Consider the following 27,973-nt stretch of genomic DNA (forward strand, 5'->3'; position numbering starts at 1 on the left):
GTAAGATCTTATGGACCCTGTCTTGGGCACTGAGGTCAACATCTCCTGGTGGTGTCTGCACAGGGCCCCCCATTGCCAGGGCACTGCCAAAATGCGCTTTTGAGTTTAATGGTAGTGGTTGGTCTGAGTCCTGCCAAAGTGTATGGAGCAAGTTTGTTGGCTGGACTTTCCCCTTACATGAAATAATAAAAGCCCTGGCCAAGGCTTATGAATCTATTTTCATTTCATTAATATTATTTATTATGTATTTTATTAATATTTTTAGGAGGGAGTGTGCTCTCATTTGACCATTTGTAGTTATAATGAATACATTCCGTACTGGTTGTAAAAAGTGTGCTTGCATTTAATTGCAAGTCAGGGTAAATTAATGGATATGATTTAAAACAAAACTCACTTAAAATATTATTGCAGGGAGCAACGGAGGGGGCAGTCTTGGTATTTAATTTATTTTCTGGGTTAGTGTCCGTGGTGAGAGGGTCTGAAAGATTGTGTAGGTCCAACGGGATTTGTGTCTGTGTGTGCAGGACCGTGGGGGCAGCACAGGGGGAGGAGGAAAACCTGGGCCGGAGGAGGGGTAACCAGGAGCTCTTTTTTTTCCTCTAATTTCTGAGGTTGCCAGGAGGGGCTTAAGCAAAGTGGTCAAGTCCATCTGCTCCGGAGAAGGTGGTAAAGAAAAGAGGTTAGTGGCAAGAGGGAAGGAGCACAAAGGGAAAATTGTACATTGGGAGTGTTACTCTCCCTGGCCGTGGTGTAGCCAGACTGGTTTAGCAGACAGAATGATAGATTGTTTTGTCAGGGGTCCCAGGGTGCGCCCTGAACTTGAAGCACTTTGTTTATCTTGAATAGAAAGGGAAAAGCGCAGACATAATCGATGTCTAGTTTTTAGGAGCTCGAAAGAGGTAGGAGAACAGAGAAGACGCAGGAGGGGTAGAGGGAGGTGGGGGAGGTGCAGGCCCTGGTTGTGGTTGTCCATTAACAGATGAACTTGGCCGAGGGCCAGGCTTTAGATGAGAGCATGTCAGGGCCCCAGTGCAGCCAAGCCTTTTCAGTGTTTTTTTTTTTTTTTTTTTTTTTTCTTTCTTCTTTCTTTCTTTTTTAAATACCTGCTGACTGTACATCAAATGCTCCCTGGTCTTTTGGCTAAAGGCAAAAAAATAAAAAATAAAAAAATGAAGAGACGCACAGCTCAGATCCCCCCCCCCCCCCCCGCCTCTGAACCAGTTGAGGCCAGTCTTTTGGCTACACACACGGTTTCTATCATCTTTCCTGGCTTGCCATTGGGAAAAAAAAGAGTTGTGATAACGCCGGTAACCCGAGGGCCAGATGGAAAGGGCTTAGTTGCGTTCAGGCGACCAGGTGTGAGAGCTCATGGTGCAGTGGGGTGGGGCGTGGCCGGCGTGCCTGCGTGTGCAGGTAGGCAATCAGCGGAAACTCACTTTTTTTAAAATGGCTGAAGTTTAACTTGTTGGAAGGGGCCTGTGAATTAAGCTGTCGGTGGCTGAGAACGATCCTATGCAAGGAAGGCTCAGGAAAAGCCAGGGGTGGGGAAAAGGTGCTCTCGTTAGAGGCGCAGCATTTCCTGGGTAGGACCCATGGCAAACCCATGTGTTTGGGCTTGTTTTGTTCTCTATTTTCTTATCTTCTTGGCCTCTTCCTGTGTTTTTTAGTTTATTGTGACATTACGCATTCATATATGAGTGTTGGCAAGCAAGAGTCATCATCCCAATAACTTCCTGACATTTTTAGCTCTTTTAATGTGCAGTCTTTGCCCTCCTACCATAAGTGGCAAAGTAATCGAATTTCCCTGTTACTGACTGGCAGGAGGCATGTTCTAGTTCCCACCAGAGTTGCTGCTGGGGCTAAAGTTGGGTTCATAGAATTCCACCTACGGAACACCAGGGCTTCCGAGTGGTTTGGGGACCTATCTGAAATGAGATTCACACAAGAAAAAAATATTTTTCCCATCATAGACTTGAAAAGGAACCATTGTGCACATCTGTATAAAATGTGATAAAATCACATTTACTTCTCCAGGCTGAGGCCTTATAAGGGAGGTGGGATTTTCTTCTCCTTTTCTAGTAGCAAATAAAATCTGGGAAATTTTGAGGGTCTCTGGGTTTATCCCATAGACACCACCCCAAACTCAGCCAAGCCCCTAGAGGCAGTCTGCTGCTCCCCCATGCATCTTTGTTACCTGAGCTGATAAAGGGAAGAGAGACTGAAAGAGGGGAAATATGCCCCTAAAATATGATTTATCTCCTTTCTCTTCCTTTTCCCTTTGATTACATGAAACGAAATGGTTTAGGCTGAGGGTAAAGAATTAATACCATTTCTAGTTGTGTGACCTTGGGCAGATTTCATTCCCTCAGTCTCTGTTTCCTCAATCTGTAAAGTGCGGGGAATCACGGGGCTTGCCTCACAGGGCGTTTGAGCATCCTGTGAGAACACGTCGGGGTGCTGGGCTCAGTTCTGGGCGCATGGTAAAACATGTCTCAAAAGCTGGTTACTATTATGCTTATGACTCATGGCTTGGAACTGGGTGCTCCTGAGGTCTCAATGTAGTTTCCCAATATGGGGTGAGCAGGTTGGGATGAGAGAAGAGCAGGGCAGGTGGGGCTCTGTAAAGCTCAGGGTCTCATGTTTCTGATGGGAGCTCCCTGAGTGGGTTGGAGTCCCCTCTCCCCATAGATGCGTGCTGCCTCATGGGAGGCTTGTGCCTGGGTGTGTGGCACAGTTACTCTAGGTTCAGATTTCTACGTCACTGCTAACTGGTTGGGAGAGTCTGGGGAAATCATTTCACCTCTCTGTGAAATGGAGACAACTCAAGGTCCCTTATGTTACAGAGTCCGTGTGAGAAGTAAATGAGGGAAGTTGCAGACATTACTTGCTCCGGGGGGCTGCACCTCCAGAATGGCGGTTGTCATTACCATGTGCCTGACACATTGATATTCCATCCCACAGCAGCCCCAGAAAGGAAATACTCCCATTAGCCTCATTTGGTAGAGGAGGAAATTGGGGTTCATCCAGGGTTAAATGACTTCCCTGAGGGTCCACAGTTGTTCTACCCTTTGGCCTGTGGCCACCACCCTCTGCTACCTCCTCAGTACGTGTGCAGCTTTCTTCAGCGGCGCCAGACACCAACTGGGCAGGAAGCTCTGGTGCTGGACAGTTGTCCCTCCCATGGGTTCCATGGTCAAGTTTTTCAATCTTCTGGGAAAGAATAATGTTTGCCTCCAGTTCTGGGCATATTGAAGGAGCGCGGAGCTGTTGGGAAAAGTTGCAATGTAAAGAATCCTGCTTTGCAAGTAGTCATTTCTCCATCTGTCCAGCATGAGCCTGAAATTGAGTGAGGGTCCTCAGCAAAAGAGGGTGGAGGTTTTACTGTTTGCGTGTGGCTTGGTTAGGAGATTGCTGTGGGCCGAACAAGAAACCAAGTTAGGACTTTTAAGGAGTGGTGAGGCTGGGCCTTCAGCAGTTCTGTGTGTTGTCTCTGTGGCATTCATGTCTTAGATTGTACCTTCAAAGGGTGGGGAGGATCAGAATGATACTGGGAGGGAGAGACTGCGTGTGAGTGAATGTTTGTGGCAGGGGTGCTTCTGGGGGCAGTGGGTACTGGGGGGTCATAATCTGCTTCGAGGAGATTTTCGTCTCTGGCTAAATGAGCGCCGTGGTAAAGCAAGTCCGGAAGGCATGCTGGAAGCTTGGGGGAAGTTTTGAATGGAAACTGCAGTCAACAACTCCATATGATCCGCATGTGGCTTCCCTGGAGGCAAGTTTTCAGCAGCGTGGTGGCCTCTCCCAGTCACTCCACAGGCTGCTCTGACACTATTAATATTTGCTGAAGCAAGACCTGAGGTTCGTTGCAGATGGATTACACAATGTATTCTAAAACCAAATGTCACTGTTTTCCTGTATTCGCCATCATTTCGAATTGGCCGGGCCACCATAGACCTCCGTTTATACAATTTCAGAATCATGTGGTAGTTGGGAAGCCCCTGCTGCGTGTGGAGGCCCGATGGAGGAGTGGAAGAGTTGGCCTCGGCACTGGCGAGTGTTGGATGGGAGCTCTGCTCACCTGGTAAGTCCTGCTCGAACCGAGGCTGTTCAGATCTATCACAAAGAAGGCTGTCGCTCGTATCGATTGTCTTCTGAGTTTGAGGTGGGATGGAGGTGGGTGCTGAGAATCCATGTGGGTCAAGAGCTCCAAAGCTTGACTTTTACTTCGCACTCTGTCCAGGGGCATGGACACCCTGGATGGGGTTCATGCAAGTGCCTCCCTCACCCCTTCTCTTGGCCCTCTTCATTGTCTCTACATACCCCTGGGTCAAGAGTGTAGTGGTTCTTTCTTGTCACCCTGGAAGAGAAGCTCTTAGTTTTATTTGCTGGTTTTCTAGACTGAAGTGATAAAGCAGACATGATAAAAGGTATAACATGGCTTTAGAACTCACCCTATTTCCCTTGCTCACACTCCCTAGTTTTCTTTCCCTTCCCTTGAAAATCAGTGAAAATCAGGCCACATCTCTGATGATGGCCTTTTGTTTCTTTTTCTGTTTCTGCCTTCGTTAGGTAAGCCCAAATTTAATGTCCCAAGAGGCAGGCCGGTGACCCTTCAGGCCAAGTGCCTGGATGTGGCAAAGCTACAATAAATATTGAATGGTGAGAGCAATGGAAATTTAACAAAGCCATAACCGAGGAGACCTCAGAGGGGCAGCGGACTGGTTAAGAGGCTGTTGGATGAGCTGGGTAGTATTTCTACTTCAACCTGATTGAAATGTCGACTAAAAATCAATGCTGTTGACTAGTGATAATTTACAGTGTTCCTGGTGCTAAGTAGTTCCCCGCTTAAGAATGCGTTGGCTGGGCAGAGATTAGTGCAGGGAGTTGTGTGTGTCACAATGAATCAGACGCATTATAGGTCAGCCCTTTATTTGTTTCATCATGACTTTTACACAGTTGTCATGTAATTTATGGCTGCTTTCACGTTGTCAAACATTTTCATTGCATCTTCTTCTTTAACACACTCCTGACACAGACACACTGCACTTGAAGGCTTGGTATTGTTTCATAATCCAAGAGGAGGCCTGTAAACCATCAAATTACACTATCTTTGGGCTAATCTAAATGCGCTGCAGATTAAAATCAGAGCTCATTTGTCCCTGATGCAAATTATTAAGTTCTAATTATAAATATCCATTTAATTACCCCATACGTTTTTATTTTGCGGACCCTTTTGAGCACTGCAGTCTGCAACGTGAAGTGGGTGGGGGGATGCAAAGGAGACAATCTGCAGTAATTAATGTACACTTCCCAAATGGTAAAGGATAAACATATGCTTCTTTGTTTGTCTTGTTTATTGATTGATTAGATGTATAGAGACTTTGGCATCGGCACAATCTGAAGTTTGAAATCCTTTTAAAAATGAAAACTATTTAAAAATCTTTTAGGGAAGAAAGAGCAAAATATAGCTAACCAATAGCTTTCTGCTAGAACACATCATCTCAAAATATGGGATTCTGAATTTGATCAAATCACCAGTTTCTGAATTTGATCAAATCTAGATTTTGCAGTTCAGGGTGAGAGAAACCATGCCTGTTTTATATCTAGAAAGTGAAATCATTGTTATAGAAAAAAACCTACTGTGGTTAGAAAAATACTGCATTCTTTTTTCCAGTCCCGCTGACATCCTCTACCAGAAAATAACAGTATCTGTCTGTAGTATGAAGACTTTCCAATTGAGAGCATTATGATAAACTATTTTTGATTCCCAAACATGAATGAAGAAGATAACATAAAAATTAATAAAGGCTTCCAACTAGACAGTTACCCTTCTCTGAAAGCAATGGAAAAATTATCAAGACTGGTTTGAAGGGAGGGCATTTAAGGTCTTTTGGGCATTACGGGTTTTTCTAGAACCAAACTGACTTTTAATGTTAACAGAGAGACACTGATCTGAAAACCAGGACACCTGGGTTCTGATCCTTATTGTGTCATTCTGTGAGACTTTGTGCTCCCTTCACCTCGTTTATTTCCTTGTCTTGTAAAGTAGGTAAAATAGATAGTTTGTACTGAGTGGGTCTCTAAGTCCCCATGATGTTCCAGCATAGTATGAACACCACTGACCGATTTCCTCCCTGCTATTTTTTGGAATCTAGTTGCTGAATGGGGCTCACCTGCAAAGGCGGCAGAATATTTTCTTGATTTGCCTCAAAGATGGAAGCTGTGGTGGAGATTAAGTCTTGGAGTCATGATTCCCCAGAAAGATTCCTCATGAAAGCTTAATGGCATCTTTCAAATTGCTGGAAGCAAAATTCAAGTGCAGTATAATGGAATGGTGATAATTCACAGAAGTTTCCAGCCTTACAAGATTTCTCCATCTTTTAATTGTTGCAAGCTGTTTTTTTGATAAACTCCAAAGAATGTAATGTGTATTTTCTCCAAGTTTGCTTTTTTGGGCAAATGTAACTACATCAAAATAGAAGAACGTTTTTGAAAAAGAAATAGTTGAATTCAAACAACCAGGTATTTTAAATTCAATTAACTGACTGAATTCAGTGATATTTTCCTCCTTCCTCCTCCCAAAAGCTGGTTTCTCTGTATGGACATAGCCTACATATGCTGAGTCCCTGGAGTTAGGAATTTTTGCTTGTTAAAGGCATCCGATGCAACATGTTTAGAAGAACTCTCCCTCTGTTAGTGTTGAAGACAGCATAAATTGAGGGAAAATGTTCTTTTTTTATTCATCATGTAGGTAAAAGCATATGGCCTGTTCTGGGACATGTGATCTTTGCAATCCATTTTTTAAACTTGGTGTTTACCATTGGCTTTTAGCACGGATGTTTCTGTTTTCCGCACTGTCCAGCAAATATCATTTATATGTGGCATTGAATTAGATATGAAATGATGTTTTCAGAAGCATGCTGAAAAAGGGCATTCAAAGTTATCCTTTGGATAACGATGATCTAAAACTTTCTTTTATTATCCCATGTGCTCAAAGTAAGGGGCAAATGAATCAGTTGTGAAATATGTGTTCCTTGTAGGACACAGGTACTCTTGAGATCTATAGCTTCAATAAAAAAGTAATTTATTTAAATTATTTAAATTACTGCCTCTTTAATTTATAATGTTTTGGGGATTTTTAATAGGCATGCTCTATAAGGGCACTGGTAAATCAGCTGTTTCAGATTTTACATGCTCTTCTATCTCTGGTAAAAAAAATAAAATCTTAAAAAACAAGAAAAAAGAAAAACAAAACAAAGCAAAATGAGGAATATGAAGTTTAGCCCTAACCCAACCCAAAAGCAAATAACAGGCCGAATGAATGGCCCCCCAGAGGCCCTAGTTTCCCCATCCCTTATTACCTGAAATAAAAGCATGGTAAGATTCATGCCGGAGATAGGTGACAAAATTATGTATTCAGACATGAAGTTGAGGATTTCATAGCCTGATTTCTCTCTTCTCCCCCTGCCCCTTATTGTATTGTGCAAATGTATCAGCCATTGTATTGTTAATGTATGATAGGAAGCTGCTGCTAGGACAGTCTTGGCTCACTAATGGGGTCAGCTGTGTCACAATGTGATATATGGATTATATTTACCATGGCATATTTTGTTTGGGAGCTGGGCTGCGAGATGAGAGCGGATGATAAATGAAGATACCCTCCAGTTTTCACACTAGTTGCTGTGGTCCCGAGTCTCTAAAACAATAAAGTACCCCTGATAATGGAGAGGTATTTATGAGGACATAATTGACTTCAAAGTTTTAGATCTCTGGCTGAAGTTTAAGATGGGATAGTCCATTACATTAATGTCTGTGCTTAAAGCTCCTATTTGGCTTAAATAAATTATTAGGGTTTACTGCTAAAGCCTTGGTCAATTCATGAACCTTTGGGCTAAATAACTTTGCAGTGAGTTTCTGTGCCTTGGTGATTCATTTACTTGTGCTCCTGTGTGCTTGTATGATTTCTAAATTTATTTCTCAAGTTTTGCCTGGCAATGAATGATTTTGCTAAGTGGAGTCTTGTGTGGTACACCTATAAAAGACTTATTACCTCTTTTTGGAAAAAAAAAATCCCAAACACGTCAACACTGTCATCATAAGATAAAGCATATGTACATATGCATCTATATACACATTTATACATATGTACATACTACATATATACATACGTATATACACATGTGACTCTATATATAGTTGTGTGCGTGTGTATGTGCAGAAGGGGAGAGAGAGTAGGAAGGCCTTTAGAATTTGCCATGATTCCATCAAATCAATATAGACGTTTTTGAAAGCTGTCCATGTAGATACCACTTTTCACAAAATTCTGACTTAAGCAAATTACCTTCATATTATTTATCTGGGAGTCCACTGTTCACATAGCCCTGGATTGAGGATCACAGTTGCAAATTTAGAAACAACAGTCCCAAGCAGGAATCCTGGATGGCAGGGTGTCCTTTTTGCCTCCCGTGAGTTGAGAAGGCTGGTGTTTATTCTTTCTCTAGATTGCAACACGTGTTGCCTTGAAATCTCCCTTCTTTATAGTTCTGCCATGAGAGTATCTTCTGTGACCTGCTCTGGATCTGGTTAAATGGACTTCAGTAATCTGTACACAGTTACTTCTTACTTATTTTATATCCTGAAAGATATTAAGTCCAACAAGCTTTTACTCACAGAGTCTACAGAGAAAACGGCCAGGCAATTTTTGTTTCAATCTCTGTGTCTCTCTGGAGCACTAGTTCCAGAGGCTGATCAATAGGTTTTATTGTAGACCTCACTGTCTCTAAAAGCATTGTGACCTTATCCTGTCTAAAAATAGTATTTGCTCTTGCCTGCAGAACCTTGACCTGTGAAAACCCATTTGGAACATAACTGACATATCTAGTCAGCTGTATATCCAAGACATGCTCTGTGAATGAATTCTGTGCAGAACCATCCAGGAGAGCACTTTCTTCCAAGACAGATAAATTCCAGTTCTGAACACTGGGAGTGCACCTGCTTATCTGATGTGATGGGCCAGATGGTGGGGAGTGAGGGAGACTGCCCCCGTGGGGCAGTCGATGTGGGAGGGGGACTGTCACAGAGACATTCAGCCCTGAATAGGGCAAAGGACTGCAAGGGGCAAGAGCTTGTGCTGACTTGCAAGTTGGCTTTACACAAGGCCCTTTTTAAGAGAGTGTGATTCTCTGACTTTTTTCTTGGCAGCCGCAGTCTTGAACCTCACTGGAAGGGATCCTCCAAAACATGACCCAGAAGGAAAGAAGTATTTCTGAGTTTAAAGTAACTTTCCTATTTGACAATATGGGACTTTATTTGTTACTTTATTATTTTTAGGTGTAATAATAGTTGTGGTTGTACTTAAGAAAAACACATACAGAAGTGTTTTTAAAAACACCTTACCTTTAAAAAACACATACAGAGGTGTTTACTGATGATATGATGTCTGGGATCAACTTCAATAACGAAATGGGCCAGGGAGGCGGTAGGGATAGGGAAGACAAGGACTGTGCGCTGTGGTGCTGGGAGTTGGAAGATGTGTACTTGGGGATGGATTGATAACATTCTCTTTACTTTTGTATGTATTTGAGATTTTTTCAGAAAATGAAGGTATTGCCTGACTGGTAGAGAGCAAAATGGCCTTGCGGTGGGTGTTGTTTCTTCACCAAAGGTTTGGCTCAGAGGTAGCTAGGGGACAAGTGCCCTGTGGGCAAGAAGGTCCCTGTGAGCTCAAGTCTTCTGTGTGGGAAGTACATTGTGAAGGGATCGTCTCAGGGTCTGCGGTGTGCCTTGTCTCCCATTCTCCTGGAAGAACAGAGATCACTTGGCTTTTTCAGTGCACGAGGAAGCGTCAGGTGTGGCGTTTGCTCGAGTTTCAGCACAGGTGCCTCTGCTCATTGTGGTGGGCGTCAGGAAGAAGCGGCTGAGATGTGTCCACTTGGCTGGTAGTGCTGATGAGACAAGGCTCTGGGACCTTCCTTTGGCCACTTGAGCCCTGGCTATTAGAGAAAGATGGTTTGCCTGAGAGGAGACTGACCACACTGTCAGAAAGAAGGGGACAAAGAACACGTCGAGAGTTAAGCACTTCTCTCTAAGGGAGGACTGGGGCACAAGATGGAAGATGAAAGGGAGCAGAGCGCGATTGCAGGGCTGAAAAGGGGCATTTTGTTCTCGTGGTTAGCAAAAGCCAGGACTGTCGCTATATGACTTGAAAGCTAGGTCACTGGTGGGCTTCGCGCAGCCCGTCACATGGGAGCCATGGTGGGCCTGGTCTCTGCCGTGTCTGCTGCCTGGAAGCTGACACCCACCTAAGCACACCGTTCCCAGACCCAGGCCCAGGTTCCTCTGGTTTTACAAAATGTCCGCTCCCACTCGCTTCACGCAGAGGCTATTATTAGCAAGTGTCACTCAGTTATCTGAGAGTGGCGCTTTTAGCTGCCATCTAAGTGCCTGACACTTGGGTTTACAGCAGTTTAAATTAAATTTTAGGCTGGTTTGGCTTCACTGGCAGTAGACAATGGAAGGCAGCTGTTGTAGAAATGTAGCCTGGCATTCTCAAGGGTGTGTGTGTGTGTGTGTGTGTGTGTGTGTGTACTGACCATTAGGCCGTACTTCCTTTTCCTTTTCTCTCCATTTCATCCCTTTCCAAAAAGTGTTTGTTTAGACAAATAGTTTCCCAGACTGGGTTTTATCATGTTGGATTGACAAAGGTTGTGTGTAGAGCTGGAATAATTTTTTCTTCTTTCTACTGCTATTGGCACATCAATGTCTTTTTTCTGCAAAGAAGGGGCTAAGTTTGCATGAAAACACTGGTGGGAACCCACTGGAGAAGGGCATGGGTGGCTTTTGGTTCGATTGGTGGCTGTTTTGATGGGTGGTATAGGCAAAATGTCTGGCTGCCCCTTCAGATTCCTGTAGGTCCCGTAGACTACCATCATGGGGTCGGGGTGGGAGACTGTCTCCTCCTTTTGATGCAAATATCTTCACGCTCTGTGGTGCTTCTGTGATTGTGCCTATGAATTTAGGACCTTATGCCTCATAATGTTGAGTCAGAGCAAAGCAGTGTACATCAAAGGCCACTTATTTAATTTTCTTCAGAAAACTCTGTGAGGATAATTTCTCCTTCTTAGAAATGGAATGCAAATGTGTACGTTATTTCACTGAAGGGTGATGCTCTTCACTTTTATAATCTAGATTTTTAAAAATTTGGTGGCACTTGATTTCAGTTCCTCAGACTCCAGAATTTATACTCACTGATTAGTAATGCATTATGCAAATAATTCAGTTTACATATCCAAATACTGCTTTGCATCATTCACACCTCATGTCTTGAAAAAAAAAAGTGAAATGTTTCCTCAAAATAAACAAAACCTGCAGAAGAGTTTATTGTAAGGGTGAAAATTAAAGAGGCACCCATTTGCCTAGGAACTTTTGAGGAAAATTTTAATACTCTTGCATAAATAATTTTGTAATTTTTAAAAAATTTCTACCCAAAGGATGTGCCACTCAAGGTATATTCTATTATCTTTGGCTTTCTGAATTTTTCAATTTTTGGTAAAAGGAGCCATAATCCTACGTCATATACACATTCGTGCATATGAAAATTTAGGCTGAGTTATTTGAAGAGGGTACAATAATTGCTTGCCAGTGACATGATTCTCCTGCCAGAGAGAGGGGAGAGTAACTAGGTGCAAACTTTTAACACTCCAAATCTAGAGAGAGTTGTCCAAGCATAGCCATGAATTCCTAAGTTATGGATTGGCAAATGGCAGTGCCCTATGAAAACAATCTCTTTTTTTCCACTGGGTTTTTATGGTGATTGGAGTAAATCAAGAGAATACGGGATGTGACCTGGAGCCCTTTCTGAATAAGCACAGCCCCATATCCATGTGCATTCCTAAACCAGTGGCTCCCAACTGCATGTGTCAGAACAGAATTGGCCTTGGAAATCTACAAGATTCCCATGGTTCTAGCCTCACTCTCTCCAGTGGTCGACTTACTGCTGTTGCAAAGCATGCCATATTTCAGAAGCGATTTCCCTTGTAAGGAAAGAAGAAAGGCAGGCAGGCAAGCAAGCGAGGACCTTATTTTCTCGCTGCAGCATGAGTGCAGTCACCTTTTTCCTACGATGCTCCACACCCATCTCTCCTTACAGGTTATAGACACATTTTTGGCACTGCATAAAGTAAGCGTTCCAACATGTTTTTAATCTTTAACTTTCACGTCGTTAAAAGGCTTATGTACTGACTTTCAGCAGCCTGGAGATAGTTCAGGGCCCAGCACCTGACAGGTGTAATGTTCTGTATTTTATGTCTCTCAATATGGAGGTTATAGAATAAAAAAGACTGCAAAATGCCTTAAAGGTGTTGCTACCCATAGACAGAGAATACATAGTCCTCAGGTTCCCTTTCTTGCCCCACTTTCTCACCTACTTCTTTTTTTTATAGCACCTGTATTTGAAAGGGGTTCTTGGTGTACTTGGGAGAAAAGAAGCTTCTCGGTTTGGTATTACCTGTCAGACTCCCTATTTCCTGCTGGTATCAGGATTGAAAAATCCCACTTCTCTCCATTTTTCTCTCAAGAGTTGAGAGATGTGCACTATCATTCTTTTAAAGAAAGAACTCTCCTTTTGCTGTGGATTCTAGGGAGCAGATTTGGTGCGTACTGTGGCTTCAGGACCCAACTTGAATGACAGAATGTCAGTAACAAGCAGCCCCAGGAAATATGGCTGTGAATGACTGCCTCTTGATCTTTGCCCATCGAGCAGCAGCACGTGGATGGGGTTCATCCAGCTTGACTGGAACTTGAATCGTAATTGATGAGTCCTTAAAATCTACCCCCAACCCCAGGAATACCTTATGGCATCTCATCCTACTGATTCTGGATGGGCTTTTAAGAAACCTCTGTAATGACGAGTAGGCTCTTAAAACTCTTAAAACTTTCTCAACCTTCTCTGCTGGGTTTGTGTGCCACCTCTCATGTACTCTCTGGTGTGTGGTGATTCTCAGATCTAGAGCAATGCTTCCTGCCTTGTACCCCCATGCCTTTACATGTGGGAAACTAACATTCACATGTGTGATGCCCTCCCATGTGCCATTCTTACCTGGTCCCTTCTGTTCACTCTTTATTCATACTTAAGTGCAGGTGGGTTGGAATGTCATCTTAGGCATAATCCTGAGTCTGCTCTAACGCAGACATTTTTAAAGTAAATTAAATGTTAGTACTAAGTAGTGGCCAAGTTCTCTGGGTCTGCTTCATGACAGGCTGTAACACATCGGTATGGAACTGTAGGTCTAATCCCATGCTTCCTTTATCTATGATGTTTCATGGATTATGGGAGTTCAGCAGATGTTGACGGAGAGAATGAGACAAGATGATTTTAGGCCTAGGCTTGATAGAGAAAAAACTGGGCCGAATTTTGTATTTTCTTTAAAAAGACAGCTAATTCTCAGTCATTATTTTATTTTATTTTTTAAGCTTTTTTTTTTTTTTTTTTTTTTTTTTGAGATAGGGTCTTGCTATGTTGCCCAGGCTGGTCTTGAACTCCTAGCCGTAAACAATCCTCTTGCTGTGGCCTTCCAAAGTGCTAGGGTTATAGGCATGAACAACTGCCCCTGGCCTTCAGTAATTATTTTAAGGTCTTTAAAAAATTTTCTCTCTTCCCCTAAAATTGTCTTTTAGAGTAAGGTTCTTGTTCCTCTAGTCGACAAGAGTATCTGAGGAATCACAGAAGAAAGTACAGCTCTTTGAGCATAGTTTCCTTCCTGGAAAGGCAAATGAATACTTATTGAGCATCTCCTATGGAGACATAGACTTGTGAAGTCCTATCATTTACTCTGCCATTTTACAGATGAGAAAGGTTGAGGCTAAGAGGGGAGTGAGTGCCAGAGGCTACTTGCTAGGTAGTGGTGGACTTGGCCCAGAGCCTGGGGCTTCCTACTTTCATTCCTGGCTGACTGTATTAATTGCACGTGACCTCTTCATGGCCAGCAGGAGCCAGAGGTGGCCCACATGTGCTTTGCAGAGGAAGTTGCGCCCACACTTTTATGAGTGACAGCTGGAATGCTTTTCTTAACTGGAACGTTGTTGATAAAGAACCTGGTGCTCTGTGGCAGTGCTAACCTGGGGAGCCCGTTGTAAAAGCCAAGCAGCAAAGCCACCACCCAGCCACCTGTGCTGTTGCCGTGAATGCTCATGTTCCTTGGACCTTTCATCTTGCCTTGTTCCTTTCCCTGTTTTCTCTGCCCTGTTTCGGGGCTGGTCTTCCTACCATCTTTCCTACTAGGGCTCCCAAAGTGTGGCACTTCTGAGGTTTACATGGTGCGCCCAGGGAATAGCTTGGATTTTTTATCCAGATCATTGGACATAATGGAGTAGATGGAGTCGCGGTGGTAGAGGAACATGTACCCTCTCAGGGGGCAGATGGGCCTCCAGAACTGACCAGCCCAACCTCTTTCTCACCACCCTGGTTCTATTTTTAAAGACACCTCTCAATAGCAGGAAATCCTTCCTTTTGTCTACCTTCGATCCCTTATGCTTCAGTTTAAGCACATTTCCTCTTCATTCCAGAGAAGACAAAGTATCTCATTACCAGCTTTGGGCTGAAATGTTTCGTATTTTAGATTCTTCCCTCCATTCTCTGCCACTGCTTCTTCCTAGATATCACTTTTCTGAATCTGAACTCATGGATCTGTTATCTTGTAACCCATTTATTGTTTTTGTGCCTCTCTTTAGAATCTGCTAGTTTCCCAGCTCTTTTCATCAAACAATCTGATTGCTGCAGTGTCCAATGGCAAGAAATCTTAGTATTTTTCACATTCTTTACTCTTACGTCTACACTATTATATCCTGCTTGCTTTATAAAAAACCAGTGCTTCATTGATGACTCATGCTCAGCTTGGTGTCCACTAGGAATGTTAGATCTTTGTCAGCCATCTTTGAGGGCAGTTAAACTTTCACTCCCAGTTGCCCTGATGCCACATTTCTCCCGATGCCACATTTCTCCCATCCCGGGTGCCCCTCTCGGTCCTGGTCCATATTTAGCTTAGCTCTCTGCTCCTGATGCAAGTTCCCTGACTTCCTCTCCCCTTCCCCAGATGACAGTGAGTTATGACCTTGTCTCCGAAGGTGCCCCCTCCCTCTTGGCTTCTCTCCCAGTGACAACTTCATGGAGGCTGAGAAATATAGTGAGTGGCCTTTCTTGCCTCACTTACTGCTCGGTAAGTTAGCTCAGGGGGAGAGCTGTTCATAACTTAACACTGACATCTGGAGAACAAAGGTTTTGGAGGAGCAGAGCCCAGATTCCCTGTGAGCCAGCAGAGCCAAGTCTTTTTTGAGTTTCCAGCAAAACCTGTGTTATAATAATAGGAGTGGGTCATTGTGTTTAATAGTACAACAAAACCTAAGTGCACATAATAAGCACATCTTTTCTGTGTGCCGGGGTGAGGAGAGGTGACAGTGAGTGTGTAGGATGATATGAAAAGTATTACAGACATGGGAAAGCATCTCAAAGCACACAAAGGTGGCATGAGTCATCACAGGCTTATGGCCACAGGCTAGATTTTCAATCCCTGCTTCCTCTTTTTGTACCCCAGTTCAATGAAGACATAATTGAAGTGGTGAGAAGAGGGACCACCGCTCTTCAGACTCCAGGGTATTTGTATCCCAGGACCCCTCTGTGGGCGTCAGCCCAGCGGTGCCCAGAGAATATCCCCTGATTGGATCTTTCTTGAATTGACTTGTTCACTTCCCGTTCTGCCCAGCCTGGCCGTGACTCGGTAATCCCCACAGTATGACCTCACAGTGGGCTGAGTGGCCTGGGGAAACTCAAGTTAGGGGCAGAAATGGGGAAGCTGGAAAGCTGGGTGATCAAGAGTGGTTCGGAAGCCTCTGTGTTTGTGTCAGTTTGCTTACATCTCTGCCCACCAGCCACCACCACTTTCTCCCTGCCTGGGAGAGGTAGCTGGTCCCATAGACATTTGTGGGGTGTTTGTTTCTGTATCTCCTTCCAGTGGGCCAGATCTCTCCAGGCCATTTTCCTAGGTAACTAGGAAGACCTGACTCTGTCAACAACTTGGCTTTCTTTGGAGCAGGTGTCACTCAGGGATTAGTTAAAAGGGGACCAGTGGTATTCACATTGGCTCGTGGGTATATTTTCTCCTCCTCAAATTATAACCTTTTGGAAGGCAGGAATCATGTTTTATTTTTTGTGCTTTCTTGGTGCCTCACATAATGCTGGTTCGTATGTGGTATTTAATCTGTACTTTGCTTAGGCTTCTTGATTGAGCAGAGAAAGGCTGGGATTTGAATGAATGGATCCCTGGCTCCCTGTCCAGGGAAGCTGTGAGGCTGGACAAGTTTATTTCCTCCTTCCTCCCTGTGGAGAAAGTGAAAAAACGAAAGGGCTGGGGTTGGAATAGTGGGTGGTGTCTTTGTGGCCTTCACCTGATGGCCAAGCAGTGAACTCCACTTGCAGCTTCTGTCTCGCTCACCTGGAAGCAGTGTTGGAGGAGAAGCACGTTGGGGAGGATCCTTAGGACTTTGGAGTTAGGGGTCCCATGGAGGTGTGGGAAGCTGAGAGTGGCATCCTGGAAGCAGGCTAGAGCTGGTCTCACTGGAGGGAGGACGGCTAAGTTCAGAAGGGACTGCGGCCTGCTTTCCGTTGGGTGGCTCTGACTGGCTCTTAGATGAGTTTAAAAGCTGATTTCATCCCCCATCTCTCTTTTCTTTTATTTCTGTTTTGGTGTATGTGTATGCAAGACCTTTGATATTTGAGTAGGGAAATCTTCTCTTATCAATGGAATTCATAGCCTCTTATGCCTTACCCTTTCAGTTTGCTGTAAAGACAGACCAACTAGATTTGTTTGCACAATTTTTTTTTTTTTCCTGAGAAACTCCCCCACCCCATTTAATTCTTATTCTTTTTTTTTTTTTTGATGGGGTCTCACTGTGTTGCCCAGGCTGGAGTACAGTGGCATAATCTCGGCTCACTGCAACCTCCGCCTCTCAGGTTCAAGCAATTCTCCTGCCTCAACCTCCCAAGTAGCTGGGATTACAGGTGGGTGTCACCACATCTGGCTAATTTTTTTTTTTTTTTTTTTTTTTTTAAGTAGAGGTGGGATTTCACCATGTTGGCCAGGCTGGTCTCAAACTCCTGACCTCAGGTGATCCACATGCCTCGGCCTCCCACAATGCTGGGATTACAGGGGTGAGCCACTGCACCTGACCATTTAATTCTATTTTTAGATGGCTTGTTCTCCAAGTCTTGGGGCTGCCCAGAAATGGGTTGCCCGGTAGGGCTCGTGGCTCAGCACTGGGATCCCACCAGTGGCCAGGGTGGTCCATAGGCTTCTGGTTTAGCTGTGGCCCTTCTGGCCTTCCTTTGCTACCAGTTTCCACCACATGGCTGGAGGTGGCCCAGCCTGGAAGCCTCTCAGAGAGTCCTTGGAGTGCTGCTTTCCTTTCCTGTGCTCTCAGGAAAGTCCGCCCGGTGAAGCTGGTGCGGCCCGAGTCCCTGTGTGCTGGCTCAGCACATGTCAGGCTGCCTGCACGTGTCTTACTTGAGCCTGTCCTCCTTCTCTGGGGATGTAGGACCATGGAGCTAGAGGATGCAAAGTCATGGGACTAGAATCCAGGTCTCTTGACTGAGTCCGGGGAATTTTGCTCACCACAAACCAGGGAACAGCTTCCCTTCCATGGAGGTTCCTGTCTGGAAGGCAGCAAATCTCTGGCTTGTTCAGAAGAGAGAGCAGCTACCCTTCAGACCACAAGGTGTTCACTGCATAGGACCCTTCGTAGGCGCTGACCCAGCTGTGCCCAGTGCTAGAGCTAGGACTCAGTTCTAACTTCCCAGAGAGTGGTGTGATGGGAGGATGTTTCTTTTTCTTTTTTCTTTATTTTATTATTATTATTTTTTGAGATGGAGTCTTACTCTGTCACCCAGGCTAGAGTTCAGTGGCACGATATCAGCTCATTGCCACCTCTGCCTCCCAAGTTCAAGTGATTCTTCTGCCTCAGACTCCTAAGTAGCTGGGATTACAGGTACATGCCACCACACCTGGCTAATTCTTTATTTTTAGTAGAGACAAGGTTTCACCATGTTGGTTGGGCTGGTCTGAAACTCCTGACCTCATGATCCATCCACCTCAGCTTCCTAAAGTGCTGGGATTACAGGTGTGAGCCACTGTGCTCGGCGCTTTTTCTTTTTTTAGTCCTGATCAGGGATGAATCTGTGCTGTTATGGGTGTGAGTGGGGAGACGGATTAGACAGCACACCCTTGGAAGGGTGGGAAGATTTGGGGGAGACGGGATAGGATAGGGAAGATCCAGACAGGGCATGAAAATTTATTCCAAAAAGAGAGAAGCAGCAGGAGTTCTGGCTAGAGGCTGACCCACACCCACACCTGGTGAAGGGACTCCCACGGGGTGGCTGGCTTGAGGGCATCTGGGCGCTGGTTTCTGCTGTGGACAGCCTCAAGTGGGGTGTGAAGGCAGCATCTCCTGAAGCACCCGGCAGTGATGGCCCCTGAGGGAGCAGGGACTCCTTCTAGTGCCACTCCTGGAACTAAATTCCTTGTTCTCTCCTTGTCCCACATTTAGCATCTTGGTCAGCTGCAGAACAGGGGACCGTGATGGGAATGTACCTGGTTTGTACCATGGTACGTGTACGTGATGTACCATGTACGTGATGGGAATGAAGCTAATGAGAGTCATCCTGACTCTAGGGAAGAGCCATTCAAAGATGAGAAAGAGAAAGTAATTTACCGCCCCCACCCCTCACAGGCTCAACCATCCGTTGATTTTGGTGAGGTGGTGAGGCCTCTTCATCCCTGAACCTCTCCTCAAATGGTGACTGTTCTGGGGGTCCTTTCTCTGCCTTTCTCAGGGGTAACCAGAGGTGGTGGTACAGTCCAGTGTGACTTGTCAGCTGTTGCCCTTTGTGTTCATTTTTGAGAAAATATAAATCTCTGAGATGTCTGAGAGGTGAAACTCCTTTCTCGATGTCTCTTCCATCGAGGAGGCATGTTGATGCCATGTGGGTGGGCAAAGTGGTTGGGCTTATTCATTTACTTTGGGTGTGTATTGTAGTAAAACCTGCTTGTTCTCCTACCCGTCATCAGAGGTGACTCATAGCTGAGACACTAAAAGAGAATAAGCATCTTCATCATTGCCAGACTGTGAACCAACTTCAAGTAACATAGGGATGCTTTGATAATTATATTATTGAAACTATCTCCAATTAGATATGCAAAATGAAGTTGCTGGGGGCTTTGGTTTTCTTTAGGCCAAAGAATTAAGAGCTGAGAGGAAAGGCAGTTAACTGCCTACTCTCACTTATCACAATTTAGCATTGGGCTTGTTGAGCATGTACTCTCCGCCGAGCATTGTGATAGGTGCTGGGCTGGGAGGGGAGCCAGGAAGGCAAGCATCCTCTGTGGGAGTTTTCTTATTTGAGAGGCGAGTGTGTGCAGCAAAGGGACAGGGAGAAGGGGACAGATCCTTTATACCTGAGAGCAAGACGTGCAGCCAGGAACGCTCAAGGACACAGGCCAAGGGAGGTGAATTGACTTGCCCAGTCTACCCAGTTACCTAGCCCAGCTCAGCCACAAACCCAAATGAATGATTCCAAGTACAACATCAGCCTATCAGGCAGCCACTGAGAGCAGCTCCACAGTGACAGGTGGAGCTTTAGGTGGCTTCTTTTAAAATGACTGAGGGAAGCAGGCTTTTTCTCTGACAGCTCTCCAGGGGTGGTGAGCGCAGGGGTTCCTCTGCAGCTCCCCAGCTCCGGTGTTCCTTAGCTTTCCAAGTTGTTTGAATTAGGTTGCAAACCTGTGCGGCTATACACAGATTCATTCTGGAGTGACTGTGACTGCTTGTGTTTCCTAGGGAGTGTTACCATATCTTTGGCCCAGTAAGTATCACTCCACGAGCTAGTTCCCTTTCTTTTGCCTTTGAACACCTGTGTTTCTGGGAGGGTACCTTAGTAAGTGTGCGTGGGCTACTGGGCATAGCAGAGGAAGCACCTCATCATTTTACTGATTTATTTGAAAGAAAAAAGCTTCCCCTAACCCTTGCCTTCCTAGAAACAGAGTGCTTAAAGCTTGGAGAAGAGTTAATGACCCCCCTGCCCTGCCCCTTAGTGTCTTACATTGCTAGCTGCTTCTTTGCCTACTGCATTTTCAACTTATTTCAGCTTTTCTGTGGCTTGGAAAATACGTTGACTGAGTGATGATTGTTTTCATGAAATGGTGCAACATGTAAAGCAATGGTTGTCATTAATAGTGCAGTTATGTATCGTGTAGCTCTTTGAGTCTTCAGTTTTGAATCAGATTAGCACTCTGTTAACTTCAAATAGCCCCAAAAAAGAAGAAAGCAAAAAAAGAACTGTCAGAAATCAGAGGGAAATATTAGCATTATGAACCATGTTAACAAGTGGCCATTAGCACTTTATGTCTGCATGAATAGCATCTTTAAGTGTTTTATTGGTAACAGAATAGAGTCGAGTCACATAGAATGGCATTACTTCCCAAATTGGCAAGTTATTTTAATTCAGACTTCTCCTTCTTATTGCCTACTGGGGAGTACTTATTCACCTGTCAAAATGTATGCCAGGGTGGGAAAGGGTATTTTAGCTTTTCTGGCTACATCCTGGGCTCTCAGGTAGAAGGGATTAATCCCTTTACCATGGCCTCCTTCTCTCCCGCCCTCCCAATGCCCTTGCCAGGAGGAGGGAGAATCTGAAAGCAAGAATGGAGGGAGAGTAATGCCGCAGCTGGGATTTGTGCCCGGCCAGTGCCTCTGCATAGCATTGGGTATGAGTATGGGCATCTCAGCGTGCCTGGAAACGCAGTTGGCTACACAGCCCCCAATGGGAAGAGCGCTGAGGAGCTGCTGGTGGCTGGCTCTTCCTCAGGCTCTGAGCCCTCTGTCTTTCTAGAGGCTCCACCTAAGCCTTAGGAAAAAGACTCTCATTTGGTTTTTACTGGCTCCTGTCAAGGGTTCCCCCAAACCAGCTCAACGCCTCCATTTATATTATAATGCAAAAGCTCTTCCCTCTGGGCTTCAGGGCCTGTGGGGAAAATGGAATTTGGCTCAAACACAAGCTCCAAAGCCAAAGTGCCCCCAGATTGGGCTGCCTGACAGTTTTATAGATATGGCGTTGAGTGGCCTCCTGGCAGTTTGGAATTGTGAAGGTTCACTCGTTGATTTTTCAACAAATATTTTGAACACCTGCCATGTGCTGGGAAGGGTTCTTGGTGTTGGGTGTAGAGCCTTGGTCAAAGCCTTAAAAACCCCCTGCCCTTGTGGTGCCCCCTTTCTAGCTCGGGAGACACAGAAAATGCCCCAGTAAATATGTGAATTATATAGCATGGCAGAAGAAGATCAAACTGCATTGCACGAAAAAAAGGTGGGAAGAGGGGTAAGGAGTGTGTGGTGAGCATGCTTTTAAATAGGACGGTTAGGGAAGGCCCCCCTGAGAAGCAAAGGCTCCAAGGAAGTGGGGAAGTTGGCCACGAGAGAATTTCGAGAAGATGGTTCCAGGCAGATTGAATGGCAAATGCAGAAACCTTGTGCATAATATGCCTGGCTGCTGCAGGAGGAACAAGGGGTCTGAGGTCAGAGTGGAGAGAGTTCAGGAGAAGCGGGAGAGACCGGCTGGCTCCTTGAAGGATGCAGAGCAGAGATTTTTGGCTCTGACTTCAAGGGAGATGGAAGCCACTGGAGGAGTGATGTCACGTGACTTCGTTTCCAGAGAGTCGCTTTGGCTGCGTTTTGAGACTTGATCATGGGAAAGTGAGGCAGAAGCAGTCAGAAGGCAAATTCCAGGCAAGTTATGGTGGCGTGGATCAGGGTGGTGGGGACATCAGAAGGGGCTGGATTCCCGACATACTTAGAAGGTAAAAGTAGCAGGATTTGCTGACAGATGGGATGGGGGATATGAAAAGAAGAGAGGAGTCAAGATGGACTCCAAAATATGTGGGTTGGGGCCTGGGAGAATAGAACTGCTGTTTATTGGGATGGGCCGGAACGGCTGTGGAGGTGCTCAGAGGATGGGCATGTCTGAGGCTCCTTCTCCACTTCAGGTCTTGAGTGGGTGCTAGACTACTGTCCTGTTCAGGAAGATTGGAGGGGAAAGAGAGTAGCCCCCCTGTTGTGGCTATTAGGCGAGCCCCAGTTGATTGCCTATAGCTGAGATGATTTAAGTCAAACTCTAACTGTAGTTCTTTAGGGAAGGCCAGGTGTTTTTCTCCTCCTCCTAATCTTTTTGTTCTTTTTCCTTCTGTGCTGTTCTTTAGCAACCAAAGACAACTTGATCTTTTGATCCAGAAAGATGTGCTTTGTTTCTTGCATTTCTTTCCCTTAGTTTGTTTTCTCGGGTCTCAGGTAGACCGTGAGGGCTGCTGTTAATCCGTGATATCTGGGAATGGGTCTGTAAGCTGCATCTTTTCCTGGACTTCTCAGAGCTCTCACTGCCATGCATCTTGTGCTTCCACAGAATCCTTTTCCAAAGACGTCCCTGTGGCTCTGCTGTGCTCAGGTCCACGGTCAGCCCTGGCTTGGAATTTCTTCTGGAAATCCGTTGTCCACTTTTCCACAGGTTCTCCTCCTCCCTTTCCCCATTCCTGGAAAGAAGGGGGCTGGCAGATAGAGCCTTTTTCCTTGAAAGGAGAGTGCAGAGCCCTCTAATGGAAAAGTAAAAAAAATTCTTGGACTCCTCATTACATCCAAGCCAGCCAAAGCTGAGACCAAAGTAAATTATTGGGGGGTAATTTGCAAGGGCCTGGATCAAACAAATTGCTTTCTTGTTTCTCAGCTTGAATCTTTAGACCAGAAGCCTGTGATTTTGGAGTCTGATGAGAAACAAGTCAGTGTTTCTGTCTAAGCCACTTTTCTTTGGAGGAGATCTTCTAGGCTTTAGCAATCAAGAAGAACCAGTGACACATTCCTGGTCATCGGAGAGCTCCTTGGTCCTCAGGACTCAAAAGACCCCTTAAATAGCAGTGGTGACAGCATAAGTTTAACATCTTCAAGGTAGGCCTTAGGTTCCTCTCTGTCCCCTCTAGTGTGCTGGCTTTGCTGTATGTAGAACAGACTCTTCTGGAATCATAAGTGACCCACGGGGGAGCTCAGAGAAGAGTCCAGGCTGCCATTGCAAAGGTCCAGGCCTGTCGCCAAGGAGACCCTCAGGGAAACGCACAGGCCTCCAGCTATTCCCACATCCCCCTGAAGCTTAGCGCCAGCTTCTTCCTGGGCCAAGCTGGGGCTGTTTCCTGCCGTCTCCATTCTCCCAGCAATGCTTCTCTTCGGCCAGTTTGCCGTAGTACCTGAGGTAAGTTTTGTCCTTCGCCTGCCAATCAAATGCTTTACATTTCGGATGAAAGCAGAGTCCTCCTGAGGACAGGAAAAGTCCAGCGCGGTTCCACACTGTGCTATTCCAGAACCTCCCGGCTGCATTCCTTTGCCAACCAGGTAATGTGCTAGGGATATTTGTCTCGCAGCAACTGACAACCCCCTGTTTGTGTAAAAGTCAGACCTGAGACCCGGCTCCTACGGCCCCTGTAGGGAGTGTGGCCTGGGGTGTCATTCTGCATACTCAAAAATCTTCTCTGTCCCCTTTTTCACACCAGGCCTTTCGTGCATTCTGAACCAAGTGTGGATGAGTTTGAGCTTCCTCCTAGTTTTTATTTGTGTGATTTGTTTTTGTTATTTGGGGGTGGAGGTAGACAACGCTGGGGTTGTCAGCATTTTAGGTTGGTTCTTTGAGACGAATAACTACTTAGCTGTTGCTCAACTACTTTTGTTTGTGAAAGAAAGGGCAGTAAGCACCATGACATGAGAGACTTTCAGGTTTATTGTGATTTCTTTTTTGTGTTTGCATCTGTCGTGCTCAGTTAGGGCATTATCCATAACCCCATAGGAACCAACACCGAAGACCATATGATTTTAAAGCTTTAGAAATCTGCGTGTGTAATATGTCCTTTGTGAATTTTTTTTTGTTCTTTTGCTTTAGAAACTGTAATAATAATCCATAGTAATTATCCCATAGTATGCTGTCCTTTGTTACAGGAGCATTGGATTAGTGTGAAAACGTGTCCTGTATACAGTTTCAACAGCTTGATTTTACCTCTTCCCTTCTTCCCGCACCCGTTGCCCCCCACCCCACCCGCTTTCTATCTTGTGCTATTTGGAAGACAATTTCCACATTTCTGCCATATGTCTTAGAAAAGCTGGGGACTTAGAGGCAGTAGCCGACTTAGGACAGCGAGCTCCGTTCAGGTGGGGAGGCAGCTCTGTGTAAGCGGCTCTGTTATGCAGACAGTGAGCTGTTGAAACAGCTGCATGCGGAAATAGTTCTTCCCCTTCCCTGCCCTCATTTCTTGAGAGACTCCAAAACATCTGAAAATGTAAAAGCACTTCACCAGGTTTTAACTTTTCTGGCTCGAACGGAAGCAGCTTCAAGTCAACAGGGCGCAGCAGTCTTTGTAGGTTTTGGACAAAGTTTTCTAGCTTTTCAAGAAAGTCAAGGGCTTCCCCTTCCTCCCTCTGTTCCCTCCTTCCCTCCCTCCCTCCCTCCCTTCCTTCCTTCTTTCCTTCCTTCCCCTTCCTCCCTTCCCTCCCTCCTCTCCTTTCCTTCCTCCCTCCCTCCCTCCCTCCCTCCCTCCCTCCCTCCCTCCCTCCCTCCTTCCTTCCTTCCTTCTTCCTTCCTTCCTTCCCTGGTTTTGTATTCTGCTGAGCTGGAAGAGCATTTGATCCTTGGTCCTCTCTCTGTTGGGATATTATGTTTTTTTAATAGTGCTTGTTTATGACTAAGGTCAAAGACAGTATTTCAAAAGAAAAATTAGAGTTAGTTCATAACTGAGTACATATGTATGTTACTGTTTATTTTTATAGTTAGCTAATTTATTTTTAAACAGCTCAGTTACGCCAACATGTTTATAGCTCTGTTCATCACATGCCTTACCAGTCAGGGTGTTAAAAGGCACATGCTTTTCAATAGTTTGGATCCCAAGTTAAATTAGACAATGCCATCAGGTAGCAATTTAATTACATTAATTGAATGTTTAGGCGGAAAGGTAGTTTTGCAGAGGCTATAATGAAATCACATTTATAAGCACCCATGTATAAATCTCAGCATTATAGACATTATTTGAGGTTGCTGACAGAAAAATGGATATGTATCAGGTGTTTAGAAGGACACATGCAGGGGGCTGTCACTGTGGTAAATGCTGCCTTCGCAATTTAGGAGACTGCTGGGCATGGTCGTTTCCTTAGTGAGCTGCCTTTATCATTAGCCCTCTAAGCAGCCATGCACAAAAGCGCCTGGGTGCTGGGTTGTTATAGCCAGGGCTTTCCTGGGACTCAGCATGCCAGCCTGGGCTGGCTCACTGAGGCTGGCAAAATGAGATACTGTCTAGTGAGGTCTTTGTCATCTTGGAGGGTCTGAGGATTGGAGGATTGGTGTCCTCGGGTTGACCCCAGTGGCGCCCTGAGCCAGCTCTGTCCCGGACCTGAGGAACACTGTCTCAAGGTCTCCAGGAATTTGACAGACCAGAATGGAGGCTGCTGGCAGGGCCTCCTGGCATTAGATGTGGCACGTCAGACCACAGCTGGCCTGTGAAAGTGACTCTTCCTCTGATGCAGAGATAATTAAATGAGGAGGCCAGAGCCCTAACCGATGACCAGCCGCCTCCCTGCGATGCCCTCAGACAAAGCGGGAGTGCTGGCATTTGGCTAATAGGACAAGCTATTTTGGGCCCAGGTGTTCTGTCCTGCCTGTCTGTGATTTCTGTGGTGGGTGTCAAAGGATGGCTGGGAAAGGGGATTTTTAGGTGTGCTAACAACATCCCTTGCCTATGAGTGATTCACTGTCTTCTCGAACCATCTGGTTTCACCTGGGCTGCAAAGCCTAGTGTGGTGTCCCATATCCTGCAAAACCCTATTTGGATTATTTACCAAATGCCACCATGGCACCTCCACAGTGTCTCGCAGATCAGCCAGGTGAGGCTGCTTTTGCTTCTGGGTGTTTATGGGATGCAGATTTTTCTGCCCACCATTGTTTTGGGGGGTGTTTTCCTCTCCCTCAGGTAGAGTTGCTCTGGAGATCTCTGTAATAGGCCCTTCCCATTTAAGAGTCAGCCATGAATGGTTTCTTCTAAAATGATAGACCCAGCTGGAGGAGTTACCCATTCTCATCACAGAGTGGCCGTCTGTGTCCCCTGCCTCTGGAAGGTGGGGATGGATGTGGAGGGGTCGTTATTTCCTAACTCCCTTGCTCTGGCAGGCTGGAGAGCTGTCTGTGCCCTGAATGAGAGCTTAGGGAGCTGGAGGGAAGAGAAGGAGGGGTGCATTTGAGGGAAAGAGGCCCACTAGGTTGGACAAGAAGGTAAAAGAGGGCTGGTTTGGCCCCGAAGGGGAGGACAGGAAAGCACTCGCTCGTTCCCTGAGCGGATTCAGTGTTTGTCCAGCTGAAGGCAGCCCCACTCGGCTGACTACCTGATGAGTGATTTTCCCCAGGCTGACAGCTGCTCCAACACATTTCACCTACAAGTCCTGACAAAGCGGTGTGTTCTTTTGGGGCTGTTATTACTGCAGCAGGCATTTGGAACAATCTGGAAGAATGGGGTGCCAAAGGACACCCTTGAAGCCATTTCTGAGTATCGGTCCCTTCTCTTCTCTCCAATCCTCTAGCTTTTTTGGCTTATGAAAAATTGGGCCCATCCCTTTCAAACGTCCATTGTGCTGTTAATAATGAGAATAGAGATGAAATCACATTTTTTCTGGAGTAAGCCTTCTGAGAAGCATTGTCAAATCAAGCCTCACCTCATGCCTAACCCTGTGAAGAGGAAGGAGAAGGGGTAGTTGAAGCCTAGAAAGGTTAAATGGCATGTCTGGTCTCACGCAGTGCAGGGGTAGACTAGGGATTCTGATCCAGACCTCCTTACACCTCTGGGTCCTCTCCATGCCCCACAGCCTGGACACAGGGGAGGGAAGGCATGGCTTGCAGAAGGCTGGTTTTTTGGGGAAGCTCTGCTTTAATGGTTTGGAGCAAGGAAGCTGGTGGTGGGTGCTCACTGGTAGGGGAGGCATGTAATAGGAATCAATTTGATCTTTTAAGCATTTTCGGGGACAGAAATGTACCTGATATGCCATCTCTATATAATTACAAGACTTGATTGATGTAGTCCCTAAGCTCCAGCAGAAAGCTTGAAGAAGCTTCTCAGTAAATACATCAGCTGTATTTCCAGGTAAACAGTACCTACTGAAATGCTGAGAGAAGGTTCTGACTAGGAGGGCTTGGGGGAGACAGAGACAGAGTTAACTGTTTCAGCAGACTCATTCTTCTGTTTATTTTTTGCCTGGGACTTTATGTTTCCTGGGTGCCCCAATGCTCAGCTCCCACTTCAAGAAGAACATTGGTATACATTTACAAGCCACAAGTAGTCAGAGGTTGACTGTTCTGTTCTGTTATTCCTTCTTTGGGAGAGCAGCCTGGCCAGGAGGAAGGTGCAAGCGTGTCATATCCTAGCATTCAGATGTGTGGGTTTCTCTGCCTTAGCAGTGGCTGGCTGGACTGGGTGAAACCCCACAGTGACTAAGAAAGGGAAGGGTGGACCCAGGCAGACCCAGAAGGTACTGCATCTCCATCATTGCTCCTGCGTGCATGCCAGTAGGCAGCAGTTCTAAAATTGCTTCGGAAACCACTGTGCAGTGTGAGCCCCGGGCCCTGCCTTCTTGTGCTCAGCTGAGCATCTCTGCTTGGTGTGAGTCAAGTGTGAGTCAAAAAGGAGGCCAGGGCCCTGTGGCATGGGGGCAGTGTAGGCTGAATATGTTCTTCAGAATGCTCAGAATGTGCCACTCAAAGCCATGCAGGCTTCCTGCAGGCCCGAAGGCTTCTAGCAGGTGGGGTTTTGGCTGGGTTGGACCTTAACACTCAGTGTCTTTCATTCCCTCTCCACTCCCTCATTCCCTCCCTGCCTTT

The 27,973-nt window shown here is 45.7% G+C and overlaps 1 protein-coding gene across 20 annotated transcripts in view; it reads left to right on the plus strand.

Moving 5' to 3' along the window:
• BCL11A (BCL11 transcription factor A) overlaps positions 1-27,973 on the plus strand; it is a 100,978-nt gene that overhangs the window by 21,957 nt on the left and 51,048 nt on the right. Inside the window, exon 1 of one of the 20 annotated variants that reach the window (XM_074399703.1) lies at positions 1,199-4,078. The exons of the other annotated variants lie outside the window; for them this stretch is intronic. The gene's annotated coding sequence lies outside the window, so the exon portion shown is untranslated. Of the gene's footprint in view, positions 1-1,198; positions 4,079-27,973 lie in introns of those variants that run through there. 20 annotated transcript variants of the gene reach the window in all.

This window comes from Saimiri boliviensis, chromosome 1, assembly GCF_048565385.1.
Source record: "Saimiri boliviensis isolate mSaiBol1 chromosome 1, mSaiBol1.pri, whole genome shotgun sequence".
Lineage (NCBI taxonomy): Eukaryota > Metazoa > Chordata > Mammalia > Primates > Cebidae > Saimiri > Saimiri boliviensis.